Source organism: Diabrotica virgifera, chromosome 5, assembly GCF_917563875.1.
Source record: "Diabrotica virgifera virgifera chromosome 5, PGI_DIABVI_V3a".
Lineage (NCBI taxonomy): Eukaryota > Metazoa > Arthropoda > Insecta > Coleoptera > Chrysomelidae > Diabrotica > Diabrotica virgifera.
This window is the reverse complement of record NC_065447.1, coordinates 250146821-250174381: the sequence shown is the minus strand read 5'-3', so window position 1 is coordinate 250174381 and position 27561 is coordinate 250146821. Positions and strand designations below refer to the sequence as shown.

At 31.2% G+C, this 27561-nt stretch overlaps 1 protein-coding gene across 1 annotated transcript in view; it reads left to right on the top strand.

Annotated features, from left to right (window-relative positions):
* The first annotated feature begins 2790 nt into the window (after nt 1-2790).
* The window catches only part of LOC126884812 (short neuropeptide F-like), a 270988-nt gene continuing 246217 nt past the window's right edge, over nt 2791-27561 (top strand). The window contains exon 1 of the mRNA XM_050651056.1: nt 2791-2946. The gene's annotated coding sequence lies outside the window, so the exon portion shown is untranslated. The remainder of the gene's footprint in view (nt 2947-27561) is intronic.

Sequence of the window (27561 nt, the reverse complement as noted above, 5' to 3'; positions counted from 1 at the left end):
TTAAATCCAAGACTTTTCGCTAATAAACTGCTTTCTGGCTGCATCCCATATCTCCGGATTTTACAATATATAATCACATAGAGACGACGAAATAGGAGAAAGCAAATAGAGGACACTTAGGCCACGCATTTACCTTCTCTTCGTCTAGGAAAAGGACCGAAAGACAGTTTCTAAATACTCACAAATTGAGTAAAAATGAAAAAGATAAAAAAGGGTTCAAGGCAGGTTTTGTTTATATTCGATTCAGAGTTGGACTACCATCTCCATATAGTAACTATTTCAGCATCCTTATGCATCATCAGTGAAGATTATGCAGTCACAACTCTGAAGGGAATACAAACATTCTGCCTCTTTTAAAGCAAACCATCGCGATGCGATGAACCCGCCTTTTGAGACGCAATACAGCGACATCTCTCGTATTACGAGGAAAACGAAAAGCCCTAGATACAAAGTTTACTACTTTTTAAACAATTAGAATAATTGAAATAAAAATATAATAAACAATATTTTAAATCCAAGACTTTTCGCTAATAAACTGCTTTCTGGCTGCATCCCATATCTCCGGATTTTACAATATATAATCACATAGAGACGACGAAATAGGAGAAAGCAAATAGAGGACACTTAGGCCACGCATTTACCTTCTCTTCGTCTAGGAAAAGGACCGAAAGACAGTTTCTAAAACTCACAAATTGAGTAAAAATGAAAAAGATAAAAAAGGGTTCAAGGCAGGTTTTGTTTATATTCGATTCAGAGTTGGACTACCATCTCCATATAGTAACTATTTCAGCATCCTTATGCATTATCAGTGAAGATTATGCAGTCACAACTCTGAAGGGAATACAAACATTCTGCGAAAACGAAAAGCCCTAGATACAAAGTTTACTACTTTTTAAACAATTAGAATAATTGAAATAAAAATATAATAAACAATATTTTAAATCCAAGACTTTTCACTACTAAACTGCTTTCTGGCTGCATCCCATATCTCCGGATTTTACAATATTATACAGAATTATGGAAGTTGGACACATGCCAGACGAATGGAGAAGCAGTATATTAGTACCTGTCTACAAAAACAAGGGAGACATACAACAATGTACAAACTACAGGGCTATAAAACTACTTAGCCACACTATGAAAATATGGGAAAAAGTAATTGATAGACGGATACGTGAAGAAACCGAAATATCCGATAATCAATTTGGCTTTATGCAGGGCAGATCAACAACAGATGCAATTTTCATTGCAAGGCAACTGATGGCAAAATACAGGAATAAAGAGACCAACGCTCATATGGTATTCATTGATCTTGAGAAAGCATATGATAGAGTACCTCGAGAGATTCTGTGGTGGGCACTCAATAAGAAAGGAGTCCCTGGCGATTATGTAAAGATTGTGAGAGATATGTATGAGGGAGTAACGACTAGTGTTAGGACAGGTGTGGGAGAGACTGATAAATTTCAGGTGGAAGTAGGATTGCACCAAGACTCGGTACTTAGTCCTTATTTATTTTTATTAGTTTTGGACCAGATAACAGCGAAACTACAGGGTAGCATTCCATGGTGCCTAATGTATGCTGATGATGTAGTGTTAATAGGAAATAATGAAAGAGACTTAGAACAAAAACTGGAACAGTGGAGACAAGCTCTCGATGGAAAAGGTTTAAAATTTAGTAGGACAAAAACAGAGTATTTGGAATGTACATTTAAAGATGGAGTTACTACAAATAAAATGGTATCTTTGGATGGTGAAATGATTGTGAAAAGCAATAGTTTTAAGTACCTAGGATCGGTATTACTGAGTAATGGAGAAATAGATGGAGATGCATGCAGTAGAATTTGGGCTGGATGGATGAAGTGAAAAGAAGCGAGTGGTGTGTTGTGTGACAGAAAAAATCCAATGAAGCTGAAGGGAAAATTCTATAGAACAGCCATAAGACCGGCTATGATATAGAGGATGAAAGAGGAACAACGAATGCATGTGGCGGAAATGAGAATTGTTAGATGGATGAGTGGAGTGACAAAGAAGGATAAAATTAGAAATGAGTATATTAGGGGAAGTCTAGATGTGGCACCAATTGATGCCAAAATGAGAGAGCATAGGTTAAGATGGTTTGGTCATGTTCAACGTCGAGACGTTAATTACCCAATACGAAGAATAGCTGAAGTGCAGATTCCTGGTAGGAGTAGGAGAGGAAGACCACAGAAGACCTGGGCGGAGACAATAAGGCAGGACATGTTGGTAAAGGGGATTAGCATTGATATGACCAAAGATAGAATTGTGTGGAGAAATGCAATTAGGGAAGCCGACCCTGCATAGGGATAAGGCAAAGAGAATGATGATGAATCAGGTAAAAAAAAAGAATATACAAAAAAGAATAAAAAATTATTTTACCTATAATCATATTATTTTCCCGTTTAGCTGTATATATCTTTAAAAAATGTATAGGATTTGTTTGTCAACATTTGTACATATCAAAATATGCCACAGAAACAATAACCAAAGTCCAAAATCGATTTTTTTTAAATTAAACAAAATCGGAACTTTCCCAGCATAAACAGAAACAGGTATCTCTGATGTAACTTCCAAAAGTAATTTAAACAAGCCTAACTTCTCTGTGAAACACGTAATCCAACAACCCATCCGCGAAAAACCAACCCCTGTCCTCACTCGTCCACCACGCTCTCCAAACGTACTTTTTAGAATCCATTTTCCCCTTGGAACACCGTCCCGACACGTCGCGTCATTCGCTGTCCCGAACCTCTCCTTCGGGGTCTTCTCCTGGCGCGTATTTGAAGAGTTGGCGGGCAAGCGCAACACAGAGGGCGCTAAAATTGATTGAAGAATATTTAGATATATATAAGAGTTTAGAGGAAATAGTGTATATTCATTGTTCGTGGTGAGTTCCATCAACAGGTGTATTGTTTTTCTTGTATATACAGGGTAAGTTTTTCATTCATGTTTTCAATAATTCTATCGAAGTTTGGGAAGCTTCTGAAATTATTTTTAAAATATTTTGTGTCATATTTAAATTATAGTGTACTGTTAATTTTTTGTTTTTCAATTAAACAAGTTGGAAAATATAGTTACGTACATTTTTCCATTAAATATATTGCAAATTTAAGAGTTTTTTTCAATATAATATATTCATAATATATTATTATCTACATTTTACTAAATTAAGAATTTTAAGAGAATTTTCATTTTCGACATTTTTAAATACCTATTAAATAAAGTGACGAATAATACACATATTAGAAATTGTTTTGTTAATAGTTATTTATGATATACGTGTTAAAAGTACAATTTTAAGGCAAGCATGTGAAAGTTTGCAGAATGAGCGAAGCGAATTTTGCAATTCACATGAGTGCCTTAAAAATATACTTTTTAACACGTATATCATACAATATTTTTTCTACAAACGTCTTATATATTAAGAGGAAACAGTAGCGATCAACAGGTAGCCAAAACGCGTTCCAAGATTGCGGCTGTAATTTTGAATATTTTTTCGAGATATTTGGCACACGTATTCGTAATATAATAAAGAATGGCGGTACAGAGCCCGATTTGAAAAATATATTAATATGTGGAAATTACTCTGTAATTAAATACAATATTAAAAAAACGAGCCTGTACCGCCATTAAGAAGAACAAAAAAATACACTTTCTTCAAATAAACTTTTTTATCCGATGCCTAGATTTTGTGTCATTTTGGAACTACTAAATTTTTTTATTTCATTAGTAGTTCCAAAATGACACAAAATCTAGGCATCGGATAAAAAAGTTTGTTTGAAGAAAGTGTATTTTTTTGTTATTCTTAATGGCGGTACAAGCTCGTTTTTTTAATATTGTATTTAATTACAGAGTAATTTCCACATATTAATATATATTTCAAATTGGGCTCTGTACCGCCATTCTTTATTATATTACGAATACGTGTGCCAAATATCTCAAAAAAATATTCAAAACTACAGCCGCAATCTTGGAACGGGTTTTGGCCACCTGTTGATCGCTACTGTATCACCTTAACAATTATAATTTATTCATTCTCAATTACAGGACTATACCTACAAAAACTTTTACTTGAACTTGACTGACATTCCATTTTTAAAATTTTCTTGACATTACATCAAAACTGCCTATACTGTTAATACGTAAATCATAACAACTATAGAATAACATCTACTTTTATTGTTGTATATTCTAACAAATTTTAATAGTTTTTTTCTACAAACGTGTTAAAAATGCAATAATACAGTTTAAATTAAATTTTAAAAAACATTTTAAACCACCTTTTTCAAATTGCGCAAATTGTATTATTAATATTAATGTTAATAAATGAAATATAAATATTTTGACTTTTCACAATTTAACAATTCGCTTTTAACTGCAGTGCTTTAAAAATGTTAAAGCACTAGTGCTTTAAAGTAGCAATTTTAAAGCTCCTATGGAGTGCTAAAAATTGCATTTTTAACACGGTTGTAGAAAAATTTATTTAGATACTTTTCGGTGCCATATTGTGAGAAATAAAAATAAAATTCACCACTCTTAACTTCCTTAAAATATCTTCAACATAACATCTTATTAGCTTTATAATCTGCTTCGCCACAAGACAAGTTTAAAATTTCTTTTAATATGCGGTTAATTATTTTAGTAATTAATTATTTTAGTATCCGGTTATAATTTCACTTCTTACCTTTCTCTTTCTTTTCTTTAAGTCCGTCTTCCTCCGAATGCTAATATCCAACCTTCAATCAGAGGTTGGATATCATCATCAACTACCTTTATATTTAGCTGCTTTTAAGAGTTATATTAAACTGCATTTAAAAAAGTTCCTAAAAATTTTCAACCATGACACTTTCCTTCTTCCTACACTCCTTCTTCCTCTTATTTTTCCCTGTATTATCAATCTTAGCATTTGATATCTTTGTCCCCTTATTACTTGTCCCAGATATTGCAACTTTCTTATTTTTATTTTGTCCATGCTATTCTAAGCATCCTTCTATAACACCACATTTCAAATGACTGTAATTTATTTATGTGTTCTTGCTTCAGTGCCCAGCTTTCAAGTCCCTCCAGGGTAATAAGCAAACCTGCCTGTTTCCTGCGTAGAGTTCGCGTCTGTTTTTTAATTATTAACAATTTAGGCAAAAATCGCGATTTTTTTCGATTTTTTTTACCCCATTCAAAAGCTAAACAGTTGACATAAAACTTACAAAATTTAATTTTTTAGAACATTGAAAAACCTTCAAAATGCCGATTTTTGAAAGTTAAAAAGTTAATTTCTTGCTACGTAAACTGCAAAATAAGTGAAAATCGTTATTTGTTAATAACTTTTACTAAAATAACTTTAGAACTTTAGTGTTTCACCCAAAGTTATGTATTGGGGTACATAGCAAACCCTCAAAATTTGAGACCGATCCGTTAATGAGTTTAAAAGTTATTCTATTTGTTTATCCCAGAGACCTTTATTTTGCAATAACATAAGACAGAAAATAATGAAGGTAAGGCAATTCTGCGTATGTCAAATGAAAGTAGAAGAGCGATAGTATCAAAATGTACTAAAAAATGCTAAAAAAATTATCTAATATAGATAATTTTTAAAATTATGTAGTTTATAAACATTTAGAACAACTTTAAAAATATTTTCATTTTCAATCATTTTACATATTTTAAAAGTTGGTATTCTACACGAATTTTTAAAAATGTTGTTCAGCTGGTGACTAGTCGTGGTAAGTGAAGGGGGAGCTGGGAGCCGACAAATGCACGAGTTCAAAAACTAAAAAAGGCAACTTAAAACTACTATCATTTTCTATTGGGACCGTGCAAGTTCGGCAAAGCGACACCTGGTTTCTACGCTCTGCAAAATTATTCGCACTTTTAATTATATTGGCAAATTATATTAGTCCTGGTTACTGGATAATTATCAAGGCCAAAGTCCAAAAGATAATAAGAAGAAAAAATAAGATTCAGGTTATGTTATTAAAACGTAAACAATTGTATGTAGTAAATAAAATTAGTTATTAAAATGCAGTACTGCAAGCAAAATACATTTAATTAAATTTACCTTTATGTATTAATTGCATATCATACCAATATTGTGGAGCAATATATAATTCTTCTTCTTCAATGACAGTAGATATGAAATATATGTCAATTTGACAATTTCAATTGACAATGAATTATGTATCCCCTCCAAGTACTCGCACACCGCGAATATCTCGGGATCTACTGAATATATTTTGATCTTTCTTTTTTTAATTTGTATGTAATTTTTCTGTACATTACAAATATGTAATTTGTCGAGTTGCAATTTGACATTTATTAACTAATAAACAGTCTAATTTGTTTAAACAATTTTTGAATAAATAATTTTCCCCAAAAATCCATGTTTTTAATCAGACTATCATTATTAATCATAGAAAATTTTTAAGTTATACTTTAATAAATAAAATAATTTATTTATTAAAGTGAGCTTTAACGTCTTGTATGATCATTAATGATACTATAATTAAAAAAATAGATTTTTGTAAAAAAATATTTTTTCAAGAATTGTTTAAACAAATTAGACTGATTATTAATTAATAAATTTATAAACAAATTGCATATTTGTAACTTACGTAGAAATTACATACAAATTAAAAAAAAGAAAGATGAAAATTCATTGAGTTGATCTAGAGATACAGAAAATTGTATTAGTTTGAAATTGCTTTTTCGGTATTTTAACTCGGTGGATTCATAGGTTCCCCCTAGTAACCGTCTGAACTACAATTTTGAAAAATCGTAGAGGGTGCTGTGAAGATACAATGTTTATGCAATTTTTTTTATCAAAAATTACAAATTCCATTATTTAAAATGGCATCAATGAAATTCCTTAATTATTATAAACAAATTAGCTGTGAATTAAAAAAAAGCAAATGGCGAACTTTGTCCCTAATGAACCCAGGCTAAATTTTTTTTATATGAAAATTCGTGTTAAAATACTGGCTATCCGAATATATAAGAAGATTTTTCCCATGGACAATATTTGTCAAGTTATTCTAAATGTTTATAAACTACAAAATTTCAAAAAATTGGCATTAGGATTTTTGATTATATTGATTAATTTTTTAATCTTTTTTTAATATATTTTGATACTATCAGTCTTCTACTTTCGTTTGGCATACTCAGAATTACCCAATGTTTATTGATTTCTGTCTTATGTTATGGCAAAATAAATGTCTCTGGGATAAACAAATAGAATAACTTTAAACTAATTAATCGATCGGTCTCAAATTTTGAGGGTTACTTTGGGTGAAACCCTAAAATTCTAAGCTAAATTTAGTAATAGTATATTAAGTATGGAGAACGGTAAGGGTTTTATACCGATCTAAGACAATTGTTTGGAGGAGGAGCGGAGCGACGACTCCAATTATTGTCTGAGATCGGTTACCCTTAACGTTCGACATGCTTATAACGTTTTTTGCACGATTGATACAATTATAAATTATAAAATTAAACATTTTCGTCATATTGACTAGTTTCATTCATTTTATCAAGATAGATACTTTGGTTGTTTGGTAGTAACTAGGGTGCATAACAACAATGGAGAATTGAGTTTTTATTTAGTTGTCAATAATTTTAAGTACAATTTTGATTATTATAAATTAAAATATGAGCGAAAGTGAATTTGAAGAAATTGAACGGGCTTGGGAAGAAGGGTGTTCCGCAATTATTCCCGAAAAATTCAAAATCCGTTATCAAAATACCTAACAAAGTTTTAAAAAATGGTGCGAAGGCAAGAATTTAAGAATCGAAGAAAAGACTCTATTGGCATATTTCGTTCAAAGACATATGCAGTTGAAAACTCCTGGAAGCCTCTGGGCAGAATATTCAATGATTAAATCCACCGATTTTCTTTATGATGGCATTGATATTTCCAAGTTTTCAACTTTGATCGCGTATTTGAAGAGAAAAAATGTTGGCTATAGGCCTAAGAAAGCGAGAATTTTTACACGGGAGCAATTTGAAAAATTTCTGATGGAAGCACCGGATGAAGAATTTCTAGTTCACAAGGTAATATAAGCTAGTTTAGGTAAAAGAAATACTCTAATGAAGATTTTTCCATAATTTGTAGGTCGCAATGATATTGGGAATATCTGGTGCCTGTAGAAGAGAAGAATTATATAATATTACTATGAATGACATCCAACAAACCGATGGTTTAATGATTGTAAAAGTACCCAATACAAAAACGAACATCCAGCGTACTTTTACAGTCGTTAATAAACCAGACGATAAAATTCCATATTTAGAAATTCTGCAAAAGTATATAAAACTTCGTCCATTACAAGTAAAATCAAATCATTTGTTCTTAAGATACGCCAAAGGAAAATGTTGTGCTCAAGTAATAGGGAAAGGGACAATCGGGGGCTGGCCTTCTCAAATTGCCAAATTCTTAAATTTGCCTAATCCCGAGAACTATACTGGTCATTCGTTCAGGAGAACATCAGCAACGCTTTTGGCTAATAAAGGTGTTGATGTCCTCGGATTAAAGCGTCATGGAGGTTGGCGTTCATCGACAGTGGCAGAAAGCTATGTAGAAGATCCTCTTCAAAATAAAATAGATTTTGCCGAAAAAATATTGTGCAATACTAGTAATACTACTAATGTATGCGATTCTGCAGGAGTTTCTGTTAGAAGTGAAACCACAGCCCAAACAAGTGGGATTTCATTAAATAATTTAACAAATTGTACCATAAGAGTCAATATTAATAAATAATTCGTTAGTTTTCTTTATTCTTTCAAAAAATAAATTAAAATTAAGAGATTTTCTAACTCGACGGTAAGTGAATTACTTACCGTCGAGTTGGAGTACTTACCGTCGAGTTGGATTACTTACCGTCGAGTTGCTGGTAAATGTCACCTACTGACGTAAAATCTGTCATGGTAAACAGTCAAAAATGATCAATTGTGCAAAAAAGTTATTATTGTCCTTTTCATGATCATTTTTCAGTGCGTAACAAATGATAGGAAAAAGGGTAAGTCCGTGATAATACACATTTATGACATTTATTCTAACATGACATTTTAGTTAAATCTGACAGTTGTCACATTTTATTTTCAATTTGGAATAAAAACAAATCAAATGTGTTTCTTGCATTTATAAATGGTATTTTCTTTGATTTGTATAGTCTTATAAATTATACAGATTATATTTGTAATATTATTATCTAATTAAAAAAAAATTATTTTTTTATTATGGCGCCATCTATCGACAACTAGAATAAATGTTATAAAAATGTCACCGACGAAATGTAATCACCGACGTGCCTTTTTTTCTGTCACATACAATTTAATGCGTTAGAAAGGAATCGAAAAACTGTGACGCACTGAAAGATGATTATGAGAAATACTGTAGCAAATATCGATTTTCATTTTTTTGCAATTTGTGAAGAAACAAATTAACTTTTTAACTTTAAAAAATCGGTATTTTGAAGGTTTTTAATATTCTAAAAAATTAAATTTTGTAGTTTTATGTCAATTTTTTAGCTTTTGAATAGGGTGCAAAAAATCGAAAAATCGCTATTTTTGCAATACATTGTTAATAATTAAAAAACGGACGCGAACTCTAGGCAGGAAACAGGTAGGCTTTCTTCCTATAGGTCTACAATAACTAAAAAAGTAGGCAGCTACCTGAATCTTTGAGTGTTCTAGATTATTATTAACTTGGACTATAAATCCGTGTTAAAATTCTCATTCAAAAGAAAAATTACGCATGCTTTAAATCATACATATATTTTTTTACTACTTGATGAATATATTTTTAATATTTCCTCTGTTTTTTAATAAAATTCTGCAAATTTTTGTATTTTGTGTTTTTAAAACTGAAGTTTATTTTAAGAATATTACGCAATTCAAAATTAACGAAATTGTAATAAAGTCTGGATTTGAATAAACCATAGATAGATATAAATTTCACCACAGTCTCTGGTGTTTACAACAAAAGTGAGATACTTCAATACCCACCGGACTGCTTATAAAATTTATTCCAAATCTCTTGAGAATCCCTGAAAAAGAAAAAATATTTCGGCTTTACTCAGCTTTTTATATTATAAAGGTCGAATATTTACACTACAGAAAATGTATCTGCCAAAAATGTAGAAGTATATTATATGTCTCAGTTTCTCGTTACATATCCTTTTGCCTTTCCAGACGTCAGACTCAAAATTCATAAAATTGAAACGTTAGGTCTAAACTGTCCTTATAATGATAAATTGGATAATGAAAAAAGTAAATGACGATAGAACATACATCAGACGACACTTATTCAAATAGAAGATATTGAATTTGTGGATGACATCTGCCTGCTAATTGAATATTATGAATTATATTCAAACAAAAAATTGATAAGTTGGTATACAGTCCAAGTAATGAAGCTTAAAACAGGACAAAACCTCGCAATTTTTACAGAATGGATCGATTTGCTTGAAAATTTGAGAATAATTTGAGAATATCATCCCAAAAGACGTTTTTACCATGGAGGTGGTTGCCACCCCATCTTGGAGGTGGAAATTTTTATTATATTTTGACCGCAAGAGTTAGTAAAAACATTCATTATAAGCAAAAAACGTTCTATACATTTTTTTGATAAAATTAATAGTTTTCGATTTATTCGCTATCGAAAGTGTTAGTTTTATATCGAAAAAATCAATGTTTTTAATCAGTTTTCTGCTAATAACTAAAAAAGTTTTAGTTTTATCAAAACAACTTTACTTAACAAAAATGTACCTTTTGAAAAAATAAACAAAACCCTTTTGCTTTATTTTCTTTAAGATCAAGAGTAATCGAACTATACTTTATTATAGGTATTTTGGCTCTTTTTCGTCAAATATTGTAGTTTCAAAGTCAAAGGACGGGAAAACTATGCATTTTTCGAGGATAACTTGTTGAAACTATTTAAAGTATTTAAAAATATGTAAGTATCTCCAGAAATAGAAAAAATCTCTAGCTAAAAAAATTAAGTGACTTATAATAAAAAGAATGTCAGTCCCTATTTATTTCAGCAAAAAAGTGATCGCAAACAACCCCCTAAGCACCACCCTAATTAAAATTGGTCATTGATCTGATTTGGTTTTCTTGATTTATGTATTGTTAATAGGTTCTAGAAGTTTGATCGGCTTAGAATAATTAGTTTTTAAAAAAAAATGAGTTAAAAGCGAATAACGAGTTTTTGTAGTTTGGTAAAAAATGTCATTTTCTTCAGAATAGAAAGATTAGCATCAGAGATATGAACAAATATTTAATATGAAATTGTAGCTTATTTAATTGTCATGATAACCTTATAGATCTTGTAAAAACCTATAAAATTATTTTTTAACGAACTTTCTAAGATAAAAAATAAAAAGTTACGGTTAAGAAATCAATATATTTTTTTGAAAAAAAAAATGAAAAATCCAATTGGAAGCATAATAATGTAAGTTAGCGGTGTAATTAGTCATTGGACTTATTTATTCTTCTTTATTTATGTAATATTAATAGATTTTAGAAGTTTGACTGGTTTATAATGATTAGTTTTTAAAAAACTGAAGTTTAAAGCAATAACGAATGTCTGCAATTTGGTAAATAAAAGAATATGTGCGTACTTTGTACGCACGTAAGAAGTTATACTTCTACTACATATTATGTGATTTTTAAGACAATACCAAAAATTTAAAAAAATAAAAGAATAAAACGCACACAAACACATTGAAAAATGCCACAAAGAAAAAATGATTTCTGAACGATAATAATTGTTAGCAAAAATTTTTGCTTACACAACAAATATACTTACAATCATAACATGCATAAAAAAATAAAAAAATAAAACTTGCATCGGGAATTGAACCCTTGAATTTCGTGCCGCTTTGACTCGTAACCGAAGCGTAGACTCACTCGTCCAATCCCACATTATTTATCATGTGGAAAAATACGGTAACTGAACGTTTTACTGTTTGACAGTGGTTTTGAAAATTAAATTATGTAGTTTTTTGTGGAAGAAAATATAAAAATATAACAAAACAGTAAGAAAACAATATATTAGATGAAGATTGGTAGAACTTTTGTTGGTAATCAAATTAAGTATGTAAATAATCAAAGCATTACATACCTACTAGATAAATAAATCTACGCCAAAAAATCATAATTTAAAAATAAAAATCGAACCTAATTTGGGATTTCTCTCTAAAATCCGCATTCTTGAGAAAATAAATGTATGTATTTCAACCTAATCCAAATGTATAATTACAATATGATTATAATAAAAACTACTTACCAAATTAGAATGAGTTTTTCTTGTCCAAAATAGTCCAAAAGTCCAAAAATATAGGTATATGAAAACTATTTAAAAAGGCAGTATAACTATTAACTAACTTTTGTTTGTTGTTTCTTTTCACACAAATTTTAAAACGCAACAACCATAAATAATCTAACTACAGCTGTGCCACAGCCGCCATATTGAATAATTTTTGACATGTCATTTGAACATCCAATCAGAACAAAGTTATAATGCGCATGCGCCCGGTCGCTAGGTTTTCCCATATAAAAATTTACCCTCTATCGCCGGTAAAGAAGTATAACTTCAAAAATGCAATTTTCTTTAGAATAGAAAGATTATCATCAGAGATACGAAAAAATGTTAAAATATATAATTATAGGTAATTTAATTCCCAAGAATTTGGTTTGATAAAGTTTGTTCTACGGCAAAAATTGAGTGAATCGTAAATGAGTAAACCATCGAAAAACAATGATTTTTTAGATATAAAACTAACACTTTCGATAGGGAATAAATCAAACGCTATTAATTTTATCAAAAAAATATATAGAACACTTTTTGCTTAGAATGAACGTTTTTTTATTAACCTTTGCGATCAAAATATAATAAAAAATTTCCACCCCCAACACGGGGTGGCAACCACCCCATGGTAAAAGGGCCTATCGGCATCATATAGATTTTGATCCATGGACTATCCACTACTTATTCTCAAAATTTTCAAGCAAATTGATCCGTTCTGTAAAAATTGCGAGGTGAAAAGCTTTGGTTCCTGGACTAATAAGTATATAAGTACTCCGACTTTATTGGACTCAATAAATGCAGAGAAATCCAAACTCTTACAAAATAATAATCCACCAAATAATAAAAGGATGATAGACGGTACGGAAGTTGAAGTTGAAAAGTTCACATATTTTATTAACTATGAAAAGGAAGGGGGGGGGGGGGGTGTAAAAAGGATATAATACAGACGAGGATAACAAAGGCTCAACATTCATCTAATGGTTTATATAAAATTTGGCAAGCAAACGAAATATCGGAAACTACAAAAATTAAAAATTTTAATAGCTGCCTCAAAATTATTCTACCTCACGGAGCAAAATCACGGAAGCCAGGAAAAAATGGCAATTGAATACTTTGAAGAAACATCAAAACTATAATTGAGACAAATACTTGAATACCAACCAGAGGTAAAAAGAGAGAGGGGGAGACCAAACAGCAGCTGAACAGAACTACAACGAGAAAAAACCAAAAAATTGGACTAAGGGTTAAGTCAAAAACAGAGCAACACATAGAACACAATGGAAGGAATTAGTATTGTTTTAATTTTAACAATAAATAAAATAGGAGTTACACAACACGCATAGCGGGCATTATCATCACAGATGCAGTACCAAACATAAAAATAAGTAGAACAGTAGGAGTTATGGATGCAGTTGAACGAACAGCCATGGTCAAATGAAGTTGGGTCGGAGATATTTCCAGAGAAAGCAAGATCTGCATTTAAAAAAATGGCTAAGCTGTTCAAATGTCATAATTTATCAATCCCCATAAAAATCAGGTTACTATGATGTTATGTCTTTCCTATACTGTTGTACGGAGTTGAGCCGTGGACTCTTACAGACGCCACCTGCAAAGAAATTGATTAAACCTATCACCACCAATTGGACGCAAGAAGGTGAAGATAAAAATAAGTGGAAATATTTATGGCCGTCCACTTTCAGCGGTAGATAAATATAAGTTATTTGATATTTATATAAATTGGCCTCAAGCTCAACCTAGAATTTCGTATTTTAAAACATTCTTACTGGGTGTTTTTTTTAATTTTGGATGTTTATAACATGTAAAACATTGTTCCCAGGAAATATTGTGATGAAAGTAAATGATGCATATTGTGAATGTGGAGAACTAGGTACACCAGAACATATAGTGTTACATTGTGAAAATACTATAGAAAATGAAGAACATAGAGAAATGAGAAGAAGATTAGAAAGAATTGAAATAAGAGATATATTACAAAATGAAGAATATTTTGAAATATTAAACAATCTCACACAAATAATATCTAAAAAACAACAAGAAATCTATAATAATAGAAGAAGACAACCAATAATCCAACCCTGATGAAGTTGAGTAAGATAAAGTTAAAATAAATAAAATAAAATATAAATTCAAAAATAGATATTTACAATTATAATAATAATAATTCAATATAAAATAAATAAATAAAAATAATAATTCAATACATAATTCATGAAATTAAAAAAAAAAAACTACCAACTCTCTTCTGAAAATAGAGGGACTGTTTTTAGGGAATAGAGGGAACTTAGAAGGGAGTTGATAGTACCAAAAATATTTTAAATTGTTTATTTAAATTTGTTTGTTAAACGTAATTAATAGATTATGGCAAATTGTTAATTGTAAAAATAGATTTAATAGTTGAGTAAAAAATGTAAAAATATAAAAAAAAATATCTGTAATCCCATCAGGAAAAAACGACCTGGATTAGTCACTAGAGGCCAGGTCATATGTATAAATAATAAATAAAAAATAAATGTTCCCAGGAAATAATTTTCCCTCAACAAAAGATAATTTTCCAGGAATATTTTCCCACAATTTAAACTTTGATAATTAAAATATTACTTGGATTAATGGACGATCCATGAATTGAGGCCAACTAAAATAAATAGCAATCATATCGAACATAAGTATTATACAAACATTTAACAAGTAAATTGATTCGCGTTAGTTCTTGTTTGATTTCCATTTTGATCATTTCAATTAAAAAAAAATCATTATATAATTAATTTTAATACATACACAATACACACTATGAGTTTTCAGAGCCAATTTTAGACCCCACTATTTTTTAATCAGAGATAGATCGTCAGTGACGGTTTAAGGGATCATGGGGCCCTAGGCGGCCATAAGAAGTAGGCCCTTTATAGTGACCATTTATTTAAAACAAATTTACAGATATTTATGTTGTTTTGGGAAGTAGTTACTCCAAAAATAAATTACGACAATGTAAAAAATATCATTTTTCTTCTTTTTTACATTTCGCAACAACTTCTCATTAATAGTCCATGGCTAATATGCTAAAGAAAAAAGGGATATTGTGCCGATATGTGGTTTTGCCCTGGGTATGAGTGCCACCCCTTCGAGGGTGAAAAAACATACATTGAAAAAGCATACAAAATAAGAGTGCGGAAATGGATAAACTGATTAATTCTAACTTTTGTTCTATCGAGTTTTTTCACTAAATCAATACTTTTTGAGTTATTTGCGAGTGAATATGTTCATTTTTCAACAAAAAAAAAACACGTTTTTAGACGGTTTTTCGCAAATAACTCCAAAATTAAGTATTTTATCAAAAAAATATTCTTAGGAAAAATATAGCGTATACAAAATTTAAAAAGATGGTGTATGTATGAAGTATGTAGACCCAGTATAAGCAAAACTGGAGCTAAGTAAATTATTATTCAATAAATTCCAAATCAAATATTTCAACGTAAATAACCAAAAAAATGAAGCACTTTTCGGTGAAAAATCATCAAAACTTTTTAAAGTGTTAAAAAAGTTTAATTTTTGTTTTTTTTTAAACAAGTTTCAAGTATCAAAATTAAGCAAGTAAAGCTTAAGATAATGTTGATTCCTTTTTTGGCAAAAAAATTTTGAAAATTTATGAAAATCTTAAAAAAGTTTTAAGTATATTATTTATATGATCTGTCAGTTTCACTGTTCACTGGTTCACAGTGCTTATATTTCAAAACAAATTTAAAGGAATTAAAGTAAAACAAATTTTTTGATATTTTGAAAATAAAATGTCTTTTTTTTTAAATAACTTAAAAATTATTAGTGGTACCAAAAATCTTAATGAGTAAAAAAATGTAGGTTTTGCTTTTCTGAATATTTCAGATTTTGGCTTTTTGGAAGATAAAAATTGGTTAAGATATGACTGTTCAAAATTTGCATACCTTGGGTAGAGAATTTTTCATTTATTAAAAATTAATAAATGAAAATAGTTTCTATCCTTATGGGACCGGTACTCACCGGAGGGACCGCAGACGTTCGGATACAATTAGCGTCTCTTTGCAAAAACAATGACGACTTTGCTAAGTAACAAGACATTTACTCAACACACACACTACCCATTATGATTACACTAGGTTCCTGATTGGAAAAATCCACTGAACCATGTCAATGGCCTAGCTGTTGTTGAGGCATTAAGCCAAATAAAAAATTGGATACACTCGTGATTAGTGACTTGTTCAATCCCTTTCTACTACAGCCCTTTTATAAATAAGCATTTTATACCGATAAATCTCACAGAGCATATAAACAATACATAAGTAAAAATAGCTTGTGAAGAGGTAAGGATTAATTTTATTTGGTATGCTAATTAGGGGGTTATTTACACCAGTTTTATTTACTCAAAAAATTGGATCAACTTTATTCTGAGCGTATCTTGCTTACTTTTTATGCTAGAAATTTTTTGAAAAAACAAGAATAATGCCTTTTTTAAACATTTAAAAAAGTTATGATGAGTTTTCCATGAATAGTGCTTCACTTTTTGATTATTTCACGTTGAAATATTCGATTTGAAATTTGACGAATAAGAACCTACTTTTCATTAGCTACAACTCTGATTCTACTGGGTCTACAGACTGCACACATATACCATTTTTTCAAAAGCTATATTTTTGCTAAGAATATTTTTTCGATAAAATACTTACTTTTTGAGTTATTTGCGAAAAACCGTCTAAAAACGTGTTTTTTTTTTGTTGAAAAATGAAGATATTCACTTGCAAATAACTCGAAATGTATTGACCTGATGAAAAATTCTATTGAACAAAAGTTGCTTAGAGTTTATCCACTTCCGGACGTATTTTGACGGTATATTTTTTCACCCCCGAGAAGGGGTGGACTCAACCGTAGAGCAATAGCACATATTTGCACAATATCACTTTTTTCTTTGACATGTTAGCTATGCTTATACCAAATTTCATGTCAATCCAAGCTCTTGTTTCAAATTCAAAGGTTCTTTAAAATCCGGAGGTTTTGCAATATTTTACCGTGAGTGAATGGACTATAAGGTCCATCGGTGGGTAGAAATTGAAAAAGAAACGTACCATACCAAAATAATTACCAGCTTCTAAGCAAAATTTGCTTGCAAAATTGATTACCAAATTGAGGGAATGATTAGAACATGGAACATAAAAATGGCTTTGAAGATAACTGCTTAAAATTGTCTTGAAGTCGGTTGTATTTTCCTGATATTTGACAGAAGACAAAGCAAAAAACTGAGTTTGATTGGAAATCATAAATTAACCATTCTCTTTTTTTGTCTCTGTTGGCGCTATTTGATTTTTTTAACATTTTAATTTTTTTTTAATTACTGCTTAAATAATTCGATATTAATTAATGCATTTGTGTGGGATGCGGGCCCCATCAAGTACCCGGGCCCTAGGCGGCCGCCTAGTCCGCCTAATGGTTATTCCGGCACTGTAGATCGTGCTTGTGATAATCTCGGGTAGTAAATAAAAGTCGGATACAGAATTCGTTTATATTAAAGACATTTATTTTGATCCAAACAAAGAAAAAAAATTCGTTATTACTCGAAGCTATAGAGTTCGGCATACCAGCGTATATTTGCTTCATTGAACTGACGAAGGCGTTTGATAGGGTTCATCTGGGAGTCATTCTAAATATATTAATACACAATAAAACACCGACCAGCATAACTAAGATAGCTCAAAACCTAAATAGCAACAACGTCACCAAAGTTAGAACAGGAGACCAATTCACTGAAAATATTCCAACATCGGGAGGAATTAGCCAAGGCGACAGTTTAAGCCCCTTCTTGTTTAACCTACTCATGGGCAAAATTATAAACAAAGTAACATATCTTAATCTCGGCTATAGAATGGGCAACAAGAGAATTGGTATGGTGTGTTACGCAGATGATGCAGCAATTATTGCTGAATCAGAAGATGATCTTCAGAGACAGCTCTTTCAAATAAGCAGCCAACATAATACGAACATTTCTACCAACAAAACTAAATGTGTGACAATAGCAAACGATACGCTCAAATGTAAGAGTTAATTAGTGGTTGAGAACAATCCCATAGAACAGGTGATGCAATTCAGATATCTGGGTATATATGTATCAAGCAACCATGACCCAGTAGAGAACCTGAGGAGTCAGATCAACAAAGCATCTGCATTGTCACGATGTCTGAGGGAGATAGCCTGGTGAAATCCGTATATTATGCAAACAGATAGTAAAATTCGAATCTACAAGACTTGCATACGACCGATCATAAGATATGGCATATAAGTGAGCGAAGACACCAATAAAATAAAACAAATGTTAAGGGTTGGCGAAATGAAAACTTTAATAAAAACAGTAGTGGGGAAAACAATAACAGACAGGGTGAGAAATACAAACATTAGAGAGCAATGCAAAATTCAAGATATTGTAAGATGGGGAAGGCAGCGCAAGAGGAGGTGGTATAATCATGTAAAACAAATGGATGAGAACAGACTCCCAAAAATTGCCCTAGAAAAAACAACCCGCCCGATTCAAGACACCCGGAATACCACCTAAAAGATAGAGGGACAGTTGGAAATCTACCTCCCAAGAAATTAATCAACGGCAGCTTCAGACTTAAACAGATCGAAAGATCTACAAGAAGTAAAAGGAGACTTCGTTATTTAAAGATATATATTGATACATTTCTAATAAAACGACGAATAGAGGAACTAATCAGAAGTCACATTTATTTATCAACTCAAAATAAATGGGTACGGAAAAAGGTGTCCAACGCAATACGTCAGACAGAAATGAACGATATCCACGTTTAACACACGTGGTCGTTGAGTAGGATGAGGATATATCGATTTCGTTCAACACATCAAATCGATGGGCTTCGTAACATGTTTAGGTCACCTGTTCCAATGGGTAGGTAGTATTTTCTTCGTTCAACTCACCAATAATGACCACTAATGGATTTCTGTTTTATACTGTCAGAGTGGGAATAAGAACATATATTGTTGAATATGTAACATAACCCTAGATCAGTGGTGCTCAGACTTACACTGCATATGATCTACCACATAAACTGCAAGCGTCCAGCAATCGACTGCTAGTAAAAAAAATTAGAAAATATAAAGCTTTATTTCACATTTCTATTTGATAGAACGTTGTAACTACAGAGAGTTGTAATTAGAGATGTTTTCATCTTAATTTTACTTGGATGTTAATGCACTTCATGAAGTTCATCGCACTTCATGTCATCAACAAGTTAGCGTAGTCTTCACTTTTTCCATGTGTATTTTTTCCGTAAATCGCGATCGACTTCAAAAACTTTGGCGATCGACCGGTCGATCGCGATCGACCGTTTGAGCACCGCTGCCCTAGATGATATAAGTATATCATCGTCACCTTCTAAATAAAGGAAAAATGTTGCACTTTATCAAATATAGTAATACATTTTTACCGTATCGTTGAAATTTTGCATACTACGAGAAAATATTATTAAAACCTTGCTCTTTTTGTTATTCCACAGCTCTACACATAGATGCGAATCGACGATTTAAATTGTATGCAAATTCGAACCGTAACATATACGTCCAAGCTGTAACCCAATTATTATTGTGGTAAATCTTTCCACGTTAAAAATAGGATTTCTGAATAACTCCCTTTTGGGATCAAAGGTTGAAGTCTGACATAGTAGAACTTTTTTTTTCTCCCTTTACGATAAAGATGTAAGAATTTGTTACTAACTAGAAAGTTGTTAGAGTACTTATCCAATAAAACAGAAAGCGAGTCAGGTAAACTAACTGCTGAGACAACATCGGATTCTTTGAAATATGCTAAATTTCCATAAATAGCTAAAGCTTCAGCACTATATATAAAGAAGTTGTAGGTGAAATGAATTAATTTTTCCATGCACTTAGAAGACACAGAAAAATTCCATTTAATTTAAAAGCCCTTGCAATTCTTTATACATTGGTCTTTAAATTTTTAAATTCGGTCTAATACTTTATTTAAAGTTGAAATCTTTCTAGATAAATAAAATAAAGCATTGAACCGAATAAAAATTTAAAGACTAGTGTACAGGGAATTGTAAGGGCTTTAAACGACATATTATTTGAACCCCATTGCCATTAAAAAATGTTAGGGTGATTCTTACCGTGGCTTAGGAGTGAAAGTAAAATAATCGAAAATACCAGAAAAATGTGCCCTCTTTAATTAAAAATTGAAATGTCGTTGGGTTTTCAAAAATTTTGTCGTAGTTTCTTAATTTGTTAACAAATCTTTAACATCCAGATTTAGCCATACTTTAAGCTTACTTAGCACTCCCTTTAAGGGAAAAATTCACTCATCCTAGATACCTAGGGTATCAACAGGATTGAGCTCTGGTGGGACTCTTTCCGTGTTAACGAGCCCTAGGTGACTTGGTACGCCGGAGTATCTCCCAAAAATTTTCGCACGCATCTGGAGGTCGATAGCTTTCTGCATGGTCTGGTAAAGATGTTCATTTAGACCCAGCTTTTTGATGTTTTCTATGAGGTTCTTTGGAATGACTCCAGTAGTAGAAAGAATAATAGGTATTGTCTGGGTACTTTCCATTCTCCATTGTCTCCTTATTTGTATTTCGAGATCTCTATACTTGGCGATCTTTTCGTTGTGCTTTAAAATTATTAAATTTATACTTGTATACATTATTATAATATTGTTTACGTTATGAAACAAGGTGTATGTATTATTATTATGTTTACTTGTTTAGTTTTGGGTTTGGGCGAACATATTTTTTAGGTAAAACTTATGAGAGATATTATTATAATTTTCTCAAATTAGGGGTCTAAAGATATATAGTAGTTACATTTATAATATATTATGTACCGACCTAAATAAACAGCTTCTAGATATTAATAGAAAGTTATATATTATAATAAAAAAATCTACCTTATAATATTATGCTTTTGCTCGTTAAACGAATCAAAATAATATATACAAATATATTACTCTCCGTTATACTTTAGGCAACTTTCTTTTGTTTTGGACCCTTTGTTCCCTTTTGTTCATTCGATACCTATCGGGTATTTAAATATGTAATATTTATGCTTTTCGACTCTCTCGATGCCGTTGATCACTTTCGCATCCTATATCAAGACAAAATATATAAACTGATCAGGCTAAAAAACTGATCAGGCTAGTAGAAACCTGTGACAACAAGTGCTTGGCATTTGCTGATGATCTAACGGTCCTAGCAATAAGCGATTTGTCCTATCCAACAAAACGTAGAATAATAGCGTGAAAACCGGCCTTTATGATTATGTTTTATAAAAATGCCCTAGGACTTAACGGTCTGTCGTGCCTGTATATAAATAAGTAGAGATCAAACACCCCTAACAAATTTTATTACTGTTCGGTTTCCTTCTAAATTAGTTACACCTATGTATTAATCTCAATAAAAGTGACTACAAAACAACCGCAGAGTCAACACAGATGCTTCACAATAGCTGCACCGTGTTTATTTACAGATCTAACAGATCTTAATGTATTTATCGCTCCTCCCACCATCTCTAGAGGATAATCTCTCTTAAGAGCTATTTCCATAAGTTCTTCAGAATATACGTTGAACAGTAGTGGTGACAACACACATCCCTGTTTTAAAGTAGGTATGTTAATTACGAGTAATTGGGTATTCTTATATAAGAGGCTCTCTTATGTTTGTCTTACCTTTCTGTAGAATGCTTTACTTTGATTATGTCTATGTTCTTCTTCTACCTTTCCATATGCTGTTTAAGATATTGTCCCTCTTTTGGCCTCACTGTTCTAGCAGCGGCTTTCTTTTTTTCTGTTAAATTGTATACGTTTTTCGTCTGATGGGTTTGCCAGATAATCCATTCTTCCTTTGTTTACTTCTTCTAGGGCTTTTCGCATTCATCGTTTTTTTTTGTTTTATTCTTTTTTCCGAAAGATTTCTGTGATGGTTTTGTAAAAGTTTTTGAAGTTATACTTCTTTACGCGCGATATGAGGGTAAATTTTTATATGTTAAAACCTACGATACCGGCGCATGCGCATTATAACTTTGTTCTGATTGGATGTTCAAATGACATGTCAAAAATTATCCAATATGGCAGTTGTAGCGCAGCTGTGGTTTGGACGGTTGACGGTTTGGTTATGTATGGTTGTTGCGTTTTAAAATTTGTGGGAAGAGAAACAACAAAGGTTAGTTAATAGTTATACTGCCTTTTTAAATAGTTTTAATATTATATTTTGAAGTTATACTTCAAAATGTTTTAATTTATGTATGTATCAGTCCAGAAAAGTGTGGAAAGAATATATTAGTGTTTTTAAATATATTTTTCTACAAACGTGTTAAAAATGCAATTTTTAGGACTCCATAGGAGCTTTAAAAATGCTACTTTAAGGCACTAGTGCTTTAAAATTTTTAAGGCACTGCAGTTAAACGTGAATTGTCAAATTGTGAAACGTCAAAATATTTTATTTCATTTATTAACATTAATATTAATAATACAACTTGCGCAATTTGAAAAAGGTGGTTTAAAAGGTTTTTTATTATAATTTTGTGTCTTTGGATTTGTCTTCCTTGGGCGTAAAATAATAAAACATCTATTTTTATATTTCACTTGTCACCGTGATGTATAATTATATATATCTGAAAGGTAACTAGCATGCGGCTTGATGGCCTTGTTGGTAGAGCATTGGACCAGAGATCAAAAAATCGCGAGATTGCGGGTTCAAGTACCTAACGCCTGAATTAAGAAAAGTTAGAGATATTACGAAGAAATATCTCGATTTGTATCATTGATTTTTTTTATTTAGCTTAAATGCCTAGACAACTAAGGCTATTGGCATGGCACGGTTGATTTTCCAATTAAAGTATAGTGTGAAGTGTAGTGTGTGTGTTGAGTAAATGCCTTGTTACTTAGTAAAATCGACTTCATTGTCTTTATAAAGAGACGTCAACGTCTGCGTTCCCTTCGGTGTGTACTGATCCCACAAGGATAGAAATTATTCTTATTTATTAATTTTTTAATAAAGAACAATTTTCTACTCAGTTGGAATTCGAACTCACAACCCTTGGATCCAAAGGTAGACTCTCTTACCACTTAGCCACAGAGGGGAGGTATTGATATTTTTAATGAACGATATAAATACAAATCAAACACACAACCTTCACAAATTTTATTACCACTCGATTTCCTTCTAAATTAGTTATACCTATGTATTCGTCTCAATAAAAGTGACTACAAAACAACCGCAGAGTCAACACCGATGCTCCACAATAGCTGCACCGTGTCTATTTACAGATCTAACAGATCCTAATGAATTTATCGCACCTCCCACCATCTCTAGAGGATAATCTCCACAACTGGAGTGCATCCCGTTCAAAGAAACATCCTCTACGGGCTATATTCTGCTTTGCGAGTTAGTTAACTAACTCCAGCGAACTGGTATAAATCTTTTTAGTTTATTTGAATAAGTACATTTGCAAAAATATCTCCTATCTATTTGAGAATATTTTTGTAAATATTTCTAAATATAAACAAAGTTACGTAGAACACAAATCGAAAAGGGCTTAAGCCTTATTGTGATTGTTACTACTTATTTATTTATTTCTGTTTTTCTTCCTTAAGGGAGAAATTATAAATAAAATTATAATAAACATATTTATATTCAATATTCAGTCAAAAGATGCAGGAATTAAAACTCGAATTGTTATCCTCTGCTGTCTTTTAAGACGTACATATATATATATATATATATATATATATATATATATATATATATATATATATATATAAAGCAAAACAGAGTGATGAATTAGTTTACAAGAGGATCTATAATTGCATCCACGACCCTTCGTTTACCGTGATAACAACCTTTAGTGAACTAGTTTCTTTTATACCCACAAAGGTGAATACAAACAAAATGAAAGTAAAGATGATTAGAATACAGTGCAGTCACTGAAGGTGGATATGAGCTATTACCTCCAATTTCGTTGAACCTCCATTCATGCATAAAAATTGGTTAGTGGTTAGAGGATATCTCAAGTAACACAGGTGACATGGTGCCAATTTGAGCTTTTACCCTGGGGGTGGATGCCACCCCCTCTCGGGGGTGAAAATTGTTTTATTAAAAATATTCCCATAATTTGATAGAGCGACATATTCTAAGCAAAATTTGTTAAATAAAGTTAATAAAATAAATCAAAACTTTTTGAGTTACTAAAGAAAAAAGATTGTAATTTTTCGTGAGAAAAATGCATGTTTTTAACCGATTTTTCATAAATAACTCAACAACTAGAAGTTTTTTCAAAAAAGTTATTATTAACAAAATTGAAGCTAATAAAACTAAATAAACTCCTTAGTATAAAAACCTTATTATGTTAAAAATAAGTGAGTTATAGGTAATTTAATGTATATTTGTTTTCGGCGAATACCGAAATCTAAGTATTTAAGCTTATATATTAAATAATGCATTTCATAACATAAACTTAATAAACATTTGTCAAAGTACTTAGAAATATCAAATGAGTCCCCGAACAAGTTGATAGCATTAAAATTCAGGGTTCAAAATTTTTTCAAAATTTATCTTTTAAAAATTTTTCCAAAAATTTTATTGTTTTTTTTAAACTCCATTAATTTTTATGATATCAGGTTTTCTTAAATACCATTTGAAATCTAATTCCAGGTTCTATTAAACCACGTTAAAATTAATCTTTTAAACCCCTTACATTTTTAAAAATAAAAGGTTAAATGTCCCCGGTTACACGGTTCTCGCAGCAAAATTTAATCTTTAAACGTTTCTATCTCGGTTAATTTTTACCTTAAATAAATTGTAAAACAGGTAAAATGTTTGATACAAAAAAAGTAGAATTGGGTTATATATCATTTTTCCGTATATTGTGTAATTTTGGAGTTATTATCAAAAGGAAACGAAAATTAGGATGATTTTAAAGATTTTGTTTTTTTTAATTATATCTTTTTTTCAAAAATATGCATTCTAAACTATTTAAAATGGTTGAAATCATTACTTATGCTAATATAAAGAAATTATTGTAAGAATTACTATAAATTTTAATTTTTGTGGAAATGGCGTATGCTTTATTTTTCACTTTTTCCTAAAAAATTCGAAAGGGTTCTTTTATTTTCATGATAACTTGCTAATTTTGATGCTATTCTTTTTGGGCTTATTTGATAGGTTTTTGATTTTATTTTTATTATCTTCAATTTTGGTAATAATAACTTTTTCGTAAAAGCCTATAGTTTTTGAATTATACGTGAAAAACAGCTTTGAAGCATGTATTTTTTTTACGAGAAAATAAAATCTTTGATCTTTAATAACTCAAAAAGTATTGATTTTTGTTAATAACTTTATATAACAAATTTTGTTTGGAATTTATCTCTCTATCGATTTATGGTATTATTTTTGATAAAATAATTTTCACCCCCAGAAGGGGTGGCATCCACCCCCAGGGTAAAAGCGCAAGTTAGCATCATGTCACCTTTGTTTCTTGAGGTATCCTCTACCTACTCACCAATTTTCATTCAAATCGATAGAGGTTCAACGAAATCGGAGGTGAAAACCTTCGGTGACTGCACTAATAGGGTCAATGTGGCCGCCAACATCTCTAGAAGATATACACCTTTAGAAGAAAGATGATTCAGATTTGACTACAGAACAGGACCTCGATTTTTGACCCTTCGCTTCGTTATCAATCATTCGCTATCTGTACACTAAACAGATACGAAGCGAATACGTTTGATAACGAAGCGAAGGGTCAAAAATCGAGTTCCTGGGCCTCTACTATGTGCTTTAACTTGGTCCTCGGACCACCTGTGTAGAAGCACTACACAGGTATTAAGTATCAAGTTCAAAACGCCAAATTTTTTTTGGAGTATTGAAATTCTTTTTTTGGAGTATTGGAGTATTTTGAGTATTTTTTGAAGTGTTCTTGGAAACATCAAATAAAACCGTTAATATATTAAGTATCGAGTTCAGAACTCCAACATTATTTGGAGTATTGAGTCTAAGATTTTTCCAAAATTACTGTATGTGGTATTTTTGAAAAGATTTTGTGAGTTGTATCCGCCCACAATAGCGGATTAATGTAATTTAGTTGAAAACTGGTCTACAAAATTTCCCCCTCACAAATGAATTTGACGTGTGTTTGCATATTTTTAGATTTTCTATAGAGACCAAATTACAGAGGGTAGTACCTTTTCAAATTGACACACTGTATAGCTACATATCTTGACCATTACTTGGTCAACTTATAAACCAAACAGTTTCTCAACTACATTGTTTAAAATGAAGGGGGAGTCTGAAAAGGCTGTAGTGGTCACACATCTTGGTTTTGATGAAGTTTCACCGAATAAGGCTTATTTGCCCTATAATATTCAACATGTTTCAGTGTGGGTTACAGTTAGAAAAATCAGTATGTTACTTGGGAAAGTTGCCATAACAAAGCAACGTATATGACAAGTTTATAGAAACTTTGATTACGAATGTATCACATAGGATGGACATGACACATAGGCGTAACATCAGCTGTGTAGAGAATTTTACTTTATTAAAAATTTAATAAATAAAAATAGTTTCTATCCTTGTGGGATCAGTACTCATCGGAGGGACCGCAGACGTTCGGATACAATGAGCGTTTCTTTGTAAAGTCGATGAACTCAACTTTACTAAGTAACAAGACATTTACTCAACACATACACTACACATTACTCTCCTGAGCTAATGATAAACTATAATCTGAGTTCTACTGGCTGAATGATTAACGTCTACGTCATTAAAAAACATCAGGGCACAAAAATAAATTAATATTATTATAATATAAAATGAATGAGAGTTTGTCTAACCAATCCACATAAATATAAAATAACATAAAATTAGCTGTTCTTCGCTATTCTCGGATTTTGAATTCTATTGAAAAACCTATTAAAAGTTTTGCAACATTCAAAATTTTGAAAAACAAAAATATTCGTGACAATTGACTTAAAAACTTTAGTGGGCCTTACACTGGTTTGACAAGGTTGACAATGTTTGATTTCGAATGTGAGTTGTTAAAGCAGTCATCTTGTCAAAACAGTGGCGTTGCGCGCTAGCTTTCTTTCGCTTTATCTCTGATACCTCGCCCATGGCCGCGTTTAGATCAATTGACGCCCTAGTCAATTCTCTAGTAGCCGCCCTTCAAACATGTACCTACTATTTTTGCGA